This window comes from Phascolarctos cinereus, unplaced genomic scaffold (genome assembly GCF_003287225.1).
Source record: "Phascolarctos cinereus isolate Bilbo 61053 unplaced genomic scaffold, phaCin_HiC Scaffold_1;HRSCAF=81, whole genome shotgun sequence".
Lineage (NCBI taxonomy): Eukaryota > Metazoa > Chordata > Mammalia > Diprotodontia > Phascolarctidae > Phascolarctos > Phascolarctos cinereus.
This window is the reverse complement of record NW_027555514.1, coordinates 260,831,101-260,840,067: the sequence shown is the minus strand read 5'-3', so window position 1 is coordinate 260,840,067 and position 8,967 is coordinate 260,831,101. Positions and strand designations below refer to the sequence as shown.

At 40.3% G+C, this 8,967-nt stretch overlaps 1 non-coding gene across 1 annotated transcript; it reads right to left on the bottom strand.

Moving 5' to 3' along the window:
• Positions 1-907: 907 nt before the first annotated feature.
• On the bottom strand, positions 908-1,014 carry LOC144455279 (U6 spliceosomal RNA). The gene has a single exon (XR_013484002.1). It is a non-coding gene; the product is annotated as a U6 spliceosomal RNA (small nuclear RNA).
• Positions 1,015-8,967: the final 7,953 nt, after the last annotated feature.

Genomic DNA, 8,967 nt, shown 5'->3' with positions numbered 1-8,967 from the left:
AAACTAGAGAACAACAGAACAAGGGCAATCATGATAGTTTGACTGTGTTTTGTGTTCTACCCCATTGACCAGGAAGAGAATAAATTATGCTTGAAAAATCAGCCACGCCACATTTGTGGAACTGGCTGCATTTCTCAAGAGGTAAATGGCAAATGCACATGGCAAATCCCATGAAGCCTTATTGCCTGTATTGTAATCCATCAGTATTTTGGATAGCAATATGAGCACGAAAGGTCTTCTTACAGGTCTGGTATCATTTGAGCATCCTTAAGTATCTTTTGTACTTCTGCTTGCTCCCCAATTCTCCTGCAACTGCTAAAGTATATAAAGCAGCCAGTAGGAGGGTCATATCTCTATGGCCTTCTGCAGATGTAACTTTTTTTTTAATTGGAGTCAATCAAGGTTAAGTGACTTGCCCAGGGTCACACAACTAGTAAGTGTCTGAGACTGGATTTGAATTCAGGTCCTCCTGATTCCAGGGCCAGTTTCTGTATACGCTGTGCCACGTAGCTGCTTCTGCAGATGTAACTTTTGAATGTCTTAAGACAACTAATTCCCTGGGAGGGAATATCCTGCTTGGTCAGCTAATATGTTAGGAGTGACCCCTTCATGCATCCTGCACTCCAAAGTCCAGCCAAACTGGTCATCTTGCTGGTCCTTACACACAGCACTCCATATTCCATAATTGCATCTTTGTCTTTGTGGCTGCCTGCCTCGCCCTCCCTGGATTGTACCCCTTCATTTTGGCCTTCTAGAATCCCTAGATATCATTGAAGCTTAGCCTAGAACCAACTTCTACATGAAGCTTTCCCTGACTCCTTAGCCAACTAGCTAGCTCCTTCTCCTCAATTTTCCTTGTTATTTATTTTGCATCTACCTTGTATATATTTTGCACATATCTTTGTTATTTTTACTGGAATGCTTCCCAAATCTGCATGTCATTCTTGCTCAGGGGCCATACTAATCTCCTCTGTATCATTACAATTTTAATGTATGTGCTGCCAAAGTAAGCATGTGTACATATCTTGTATATACTTACAGGTGTCTATGTCATTCTCCTAATAGAGTGTGTTTTGTACATCACTGCCCCTCCTGTAGCCCTCATACACATAGTAGGTACTTATCAATGAGTGAATAAATGAATGAACCAAACCCTTCCAAAGTGAGAAGAGTGAGTGGAACTCCTTGAGGGAAGGGATGATTTCATTTTTGTCTCTGTATGTGGAGGTTCCTGGCACATAAAAATTGATTAATAAATGTTTGTTGATTGATGCCAGTAGACTTCTCAGCTCAAAAAAAGTCCAAGGTAAATATACAAACAAGGGGAAAATGAAGCAATATCTCATTTTTGCTCAAGCACAGTAGACAGTCTTCCCCAAAGGAGAGCCATAAATACTTCTCCCACATAGGAGATGTACACTATGTAAATTGGAGGGAGAGGACACTTCAATCCAATTCTTCCTGGCTTGGAGACCATCTCCTTGGGAACTGCTGTCATCATCATCTTTGCTGCTGCTGTTTCTATTATTATTAATTATTATTGTTCTTGTTTTGTCTTCTTTTTAATAGAATATGGATAGAAATGGTTCAGGGGCAAGTCACTATGATGTTAGTCTCTTTTATGCTCAGTTTTTGGCATGTTATTCCACAGGTAGACAAAATGATTGTTTTTCTTTTTATTAGTAATTTAATTAAAAGTGTTGGGGGGTGAAGTTATCTTCCATAGCCTCATCGAAAAGTATATTAAAGGCAACTTAGGGAGTAAACAGTAGGATGATGACAGTGATAAGGGCAACAATGATGCTTTAGTGGTAAAACTAGTTCGGTGTATGATTTAGCAACCCATATCTCCTGAATAGACTTCAGGAGCTACGACCCAGGCCTACAACATCCCTTAGGTTATTGGATGGTAAACTGAGGTGAGCTGAGTAAAGGGCAGGAAGAAAAAAAAAAGACTTTAAGTCAATAGATGAGTTCTTTACTGGTGGATGACTAGGAAACAGCTGCAGCCCACTGTTTAGTCTGGAGTCCACATTTATTATTTTTTATTTTTTTATCTTTTCCTTTTACATGTCATTTTATTTATTTTTTATATAAATTTATTTTTAGTTTTCAGCATTTACTTCCACAAGATTTTGAGTTCCAAATTTTCACCCCATCTTGCCCCTACCCCAAGATGGCATGCATTCTGAATGTCCTTTCCCCTAGTCTGCCCTCTCTTTAATCTCTCTCCCCCTTCTCTTATCCCCTTCCCCTTCTATTTTCCTGTAGGACAGGATAGACTTCTGTACACCATTTCCTGTATTTCTTATTTCCCACTTGCATACGAAAACTTTTTTTTTAAACATATGTTTTTAAAAGTTTGGGTTCCAAATTTTCTACCTTCCTCCCTCCCCACCCACCCTCATTGAAAAGGCAAGCAACTCAATAGAGGTTATACATGTGCAGGTATGCAAAACACTTCCATAGTAGACATGTTGTGAAAAACTAACTCTATTTCCCTTAATCCTATCCTGCCCTACCATTTATTCTATTCTTTCTTTTGACCCTGTCCCTTCTCAGAAGTATTTGCTTCTGATTACCCCCTTTTCCAATCTGCCCTTCTCTCTATCATCCTTCTGCTCTCCTGTCTCCCCCCCTCATTCTCCTGTAGGGTAGGACAGATTTCCATACCGAATTGAATGTGTATGTTATTCCCTCCTTAAGCCAAATCCTATGAGAATAAGATTCATTCATTCCCTCTCATCTTCCCCCATTTTCCCTCCCCTGTAAGAGCTTTTGTTCTTTTCGGTTTTTTTTGTCAGATAATTTACCCTGTTCTACCTCTCCCTTTCTTCTTCTCCTAGTATTATCTTCTCTCATCCCTTAATTTTATTCTCCAGATATGACCCCTTAATCTTCAATTCACCCTGTGCCCTCTATCTATCTATCTATCTATCTATCTATCTATCTATCTATCTACACACATATAATTTTTCTACTTCCAACTACCCTACCCTCATGAGGCTTCCAACTACAACTACCCTCATGAGACAAAGGTCTCATGAGTTATATCATCTTTCCATGTAGGAATGTGAACAGTTCAACCTTAATAAGTCTCTTATGATTTCTCTTTCCTGTTTACCTCTTCATGTTCCACTTGAGTCTTGTGTTTGAAAGTCAAATTTTCTATTCAGCTCTGGTCTTTTCATCTCTTGATGATGCTTGAAAGTCCTCTATTTCACTGAATGACCATTTTTCCCCCTGAAAGATTATACTCAGTTTTGCTGGGTAGGTGATTCTTGGTTGTAATCCTATCTGCTTTGCCCTCCAGAATATTATATTCCATGCCCTGCAGTCCTTTAATGTAGAAGCTGCTAAATCTTGTGTTATCCTGATTGTGTTTCCACAATACTTGAATTGTTTCTTTCTGACAGCTTGTAATATTTTCGCCTTGACCTGGGAACTCTGGAATTTGGCTACAGTATGCCTAGGAGTTTTCCTTTGGGGATCTCTTTCAGGAGGAGATCCCGTGGATTCTGTCAATTTCTATTTTGCCCTCTGGTTCTACTATATCAGGGCAGTTTTCCTTGATAATTTCTTGAATGATAATGTCTAGGCTCTTTTTTTGATCATGGCTTTCAGATAGTCCAATAAGTTTTAAATTCTCTCTCCTGGATGTTTTTCCAGTGAGGTAATTCACATTGTTTTCTAATTTTTCTTTCTTTTGGATTTGTTCTACTGTGTCATGATTTCTCACAAAGTCACTAGCTTCTAATCGCTCTATTCTAATTTTTAAGGAAGCATTTTCTTCAGTAATCTTTTGGACTTCCTTTTCCATTTGGCCAATTTTGCTTTTTAGGGCATTCTTCTCCTCATTGGCTTTTTGGACCTCCCTTTGCCATTTGGGTTAGTCTATTTTTAAGGTGTTATTTTCTTCAGTATTTTTTTGGGTCTCCTTTAGCAAGCTGTTGACTTGTTTTTTGTGATTTTCTTGCATCACTCTCATTTCTCTTCCCAGTTTTTCCTCTAATTCTCTTACTTGCTTCTCAAAATCCCTTTTGAGCTCTTCCAAGGCCTGGGACTGATTCATATTTTTCTTGGAGGCTTTGGATGTAGGAGCTTTGACTTCGTTGTTCTTTTTCTGGTTGTATGTTTTGTTCTTCCTTGTCACCAAAGTAAGATAATATAGTCTGACTCTTTATGCACTGCTTGCTCATGATCCCAGCCAATTACTTGAGCTTTAAACTCTTTGTTAAGGTAAGAGTCTGCTTCCAATGCAGAGAATGTACTGTCCCAAGCTTCAGGGTGTTTTTACAGCTGTTTTCAGAGATGCTTGTAGGGACCTGTAAATTTTCAGTTCTTCCAAGGTGGTATGATAAGGGGTGAGGTGTTTACTCCTTTCCTGGCCTGTGCTCTGGTCTATTAGTGACCAGAAGCACTCCTTTCTGTCCTGGAACTCTGAAGAAGGTTTCCTCTACACTGCCACTACAAGCTCCACTGTGCCAGCACTCCACCTCGCCCCAGGACCGCTGCCTAGAACTGTGACCCAGATCCAAGCAGTGACAAAGCAAGAGATTCCTGCCTCAGCACTGGCAAAGAGATCCCTGCAATCTCTCTCTGGTCAGCCACTAGATTTCCCCTTAGTCTGTGGGCCGGAAGCTCAGGACGAAGTCACCGAGCTGGCTCTAACGTAGCTCCTCTCTCAGCACCACAGAAACAGACTTTTCCCACTGACCTTCTAAGTTGTCTTTGATGTTTGTGGGTTGAGAGGTCTGGAAGCTGCCACGGCTGCCCGAGATTCAGTCCTCTGAGGCCTGCTCCAAGTTCACTGTGGCCTGCGTGCCCACTCCACACTGCACTCCTTTCCCCGCCCAGTGTGATGTACCTTTCTGATCAACCATCCAGGTTGTCTTGGGCTGGAAATTTTCTTCACTCTGTCTTTTTGTGGGTTCTGTTGCTTTAGAATTTGTTTAGAGCCATTTTTTTATAGGTATTTGGAGGAATTTGGGGGAGAGCTCAAACAAGCCACTGCTTTACTCCGCCATCTTGGCTCTGCCTGGAGTCCACATTTAAAGGAATGGAATGACTTCTCCTTCTGACCAAGTCTTCCCTACCAGGGAGTCAGGGTTCCAGACAGTGGGTTATGGCAAGCCCAACCACTATTCAAGGATATGCTTCATGGGGTCATAAGTTTAGGGCTATAAGTACATTTAGGAGCCAAGTTAGTCTAATCCCCTCGTTTCTACCTAGGAGACTGAGGCCCAGTGAGGCCCAGGTTTAGTGACTTACGTAAGGTCACACATGTTGTAAATGATAGAGCTAGAATTTGAACCCAATTTGTCTGACTCTAAATCCAGAATTCTTTCTCACTGAACACATTTGTGTTAGGAAAAAATCATAGTTTTTGTACCTCATCCCTGAATCTTTAAAAGTATTTTTCAAAAGTACATTTTGAAAAAAAAAGCACAAAAAAAATCAAAGACATGCAATTAATTTATTCTGATCTAATAAACTCCCAAATGGAGGACTACACCAGGACCAGAGGGCCCCACTGGCCTGCTTGCAGCCTCCCCACGCTTTATGATGCAGCGTTTCCCCCATTTGTCCAAATGAATAGGTAATCATGTCAACCAGGCTTTGTGAAGAGAAACAGAGATTTAGATAACAGAATTATAAGGTAGTAGATGTCCAGCAGGAAGGCAACATCAGACGTCATTTAATCCAATTCACTCATTTTAAAGATGAAGAAAGTAGTGAAAATAGATAAGCCCTATAAATCCAAACCAAATCTGAGTGTGAGATCACAATTACGGAGATCCACAGAACTGGCATGCACTTTTGGATATGGCCAATGTGAGGGTTTATTTTTCTTTCTTATGCATATTTTTTACAAAGGTTTTATTTTTGACTTTTTCTCAATGGAGGAACATTAAGAGGGAAAGAAAATAAATGCGTGTTAATTGAAAAAATAATTTAAAAAATTAAAAATACAATAGATATTACAGTCCTAGAGAAAACATATCCTCTGAAGGGTATGTCCACCTAGAAAACTTAGGTATATAGCATCTGTGGTGGGAGGTGTCCCCAATGATTTCTTTCTGCTCAGATCTTTTTCAGCGAGTACCTTGTCTGGAGAGAGCCAGCATGGAGTGATGGAGAGGGAGTTGGTCTCGAGCCAAGAAGACTGGAATCCTGATACATTCTGCTTCTGACATATGTGAGCTGGGTGACCTTGACCAGTTACTTGACCTCACATTTCCCCAGGCAGCTCTTTGGGAGACTGTAAATTGCTAAGCAGGTGCTGATTTTTGCATCGGTGAAAGGAATTTAGTTATCGACAGCTACCTAGATGCATAAAATCACAGGTCCACTTTAAAATAAAAGAAATGTTGTCTGGATCTCTCCTTTGCCCTTGTCACATTCCATCTTTTGTCATACTCATTAGCTCTGAGGAATAGTAGAGAGGATCATTGCTCTGGATGCCTGATAAGAGCTGTTAATGGTGTATGAACATGGGCAACAGCTGCTAAGATTTCATGAACTGGTGCTGTTTAATTATTGCTTTTTTCTCTGTATCACCAGCCCTTAACACTGCATTCCATATCTCACCGTAGACATTGGTTGAGTTAAACCGGATTGCATGAAAGGTAGAGGAGCCATTTGCCATGTGACGCATAGGCAGGACTCTGACCTGATTGCCCAGGTACCATATTTAGTGTTCTTTAGAATCCCTAGTTTCTTTCAAAGCCCCGATTAATCACGACCTCCTTCATGAGACCATTCTGGATCTCACTTGGCTTTCAGTGCCTTTTCCCCCCACTCCCCATCCCCCACCAAATAATCTTTATTTATTTTTTTCAATATCTTGTATACATGCCACACCTCCTGCAGGGGTATTTTTATCTCCAGAGGAGGTAAGGACAAAGAACTGATTAGAGAGAGAATTTCTCCAATATTAGTGATCTCGGAGATAGAAAGTCACATTACAGACTGCTTATGAACTGGAGAAGATAAAGGAATACACTGGTAGCATTAAGAGATGGAGGTTAGCGTGTCTGTATAAGTAAAACCTGACACCCAACATTCTTCTGTCTGGCTCCATAAAGTTGAGGTCATGTAGATGTTGTTCCTCATACTAGAATGAAAGTTCCCTTAGGTCAGAGACTATTTCCTTTCTAGTTTCACTCCCTCATTGCCTAGCTGAGCTCCTTGGTATGTAGTAGGCACTTAATCATGCTTTGTCAATTGATTGATTGATAAGTATATCACCCTCCTCTCTCATTCAGTCATGATTCCCATTCCTTCCAGGGAACAGGGCATGAGAGACCATTTGGGGGATGGGGTTGTCATTACTTGGCATTCAGTCTTAGCAACAGGCTCATCCCTTTGCCCTTTTCCATCTCAAGAAACAACTTCTCTCTTTGGTCCCTTGGCAAAAGTAACCACAGCCTATGTTAGCTCATTCTTCCTCTATAGACTCCATTAATAATGCAGAGAGACAGGTTCATGTTTCATAGCCAGGGGCCCAAATTATCCACAGCCATCAAGTCAAGAAAGAAGCTCAAAGTCAGCAGGTAGAACAATTTCCAAAGTTAGAATGAGCAGCCTGGAGCATCCAAGATCATTTCCATCAACAGCTGCTTCAGCAGAAATCAGAGTTTAGCCATCTTATCACTGCAGTTCTCTTTCCCTTAAAAAAATGCTATTTTCCATGGAGAGATAAGCAAGAAAATGCTGTATCCTGAAATGGATTTCTTGCACCACTCTAGATATGTGTCCCCAAAAGAGGTAACAGTGAAATACAAAGGTATGCATAGTTTGTTTAAAAAATGCATATCAAATTATGCGAGAGCCCTAGAAACACATCACTTGGCACCCTCAGACTAATAGTAGACTAGAATTTCCAAAAATGCAATTAAACTTGGCAGTGAGTCATAAGTGAGGGAATTTTATCACCTCTTGATCATTAATACTTGCAGTTGGGAGACTTTATGCAGTGGGCATTTAAAACCAACCCTTCACCCTGTGGACCCAACCTACCTCTTCAGCATTATCATACATTACTCTGCTTTATCCATGCTACAATCCAGCCAATCTGGTATTGCTATTCTTCACTAAAAATACTTAATCTCTTATCTACATGCCTTTGCATGGGTTCCACACCTCCACCTCTTAAAATTCCTGGTTTCCTTCAAATTGTAGCTTGCTGATTTTCCTTCTCCTGCCATGGCTAAGTAAATGTCTTCTTTAATACTTGTTGAATGACTCTTCTCTCTGTGATTCAATTATTATCTTACCTTTCTCCTCTTCCTTTCCACTCATCTCTCTTTCTTGACTCTTACTTCATCTTTCTTCTTTTTTAATTTTTAATTTTAATTTTTTATTTACCCCCCCCCCATCTTTCTTTTACTGCATCTGGGGCCATCTCCCATCATCCTGATCTATATCTTGCCACTGGACCCAGATGGCTCTGGAGGAGAAAGTGAGGCTGGTGACCTTGCACAGCTCTCCCTCACTTAAATCCAAGTCACTTGCCAGTTATGGCATCATCTTCCTGATGTCATGGTCCTGTTTGAACAAACAACTACTCACTTGCCCTCTTTTTCTGGTGGAATGTTAGCTTCTTGAGGCCTTCCAGCATCTCCAGTAGCCAGTACAGTGCCGGTCAGTTAGTCACACACACACACACACACACACACACACTCACACACACATACACACATATATGTAAAATTATTCTATATATACTTATATTTACCAGTACTTTCTCTAGATAGAGATACTGTTTTTCTTCATATGTCCTTTATTTTTAATTTATATATTTATAATAGTCAAAATGACTTAATCGCTTACCTCTCATAAGGGAAAATTTCCAATAGCCAACCATGGTACCATTGTTTTTGGAAACCAATTTGTTAAAATACAAATATCTGACTTGAGAGGTTTAGCCCATTAATCCAGGGGTATACATTAACAATTCAATTT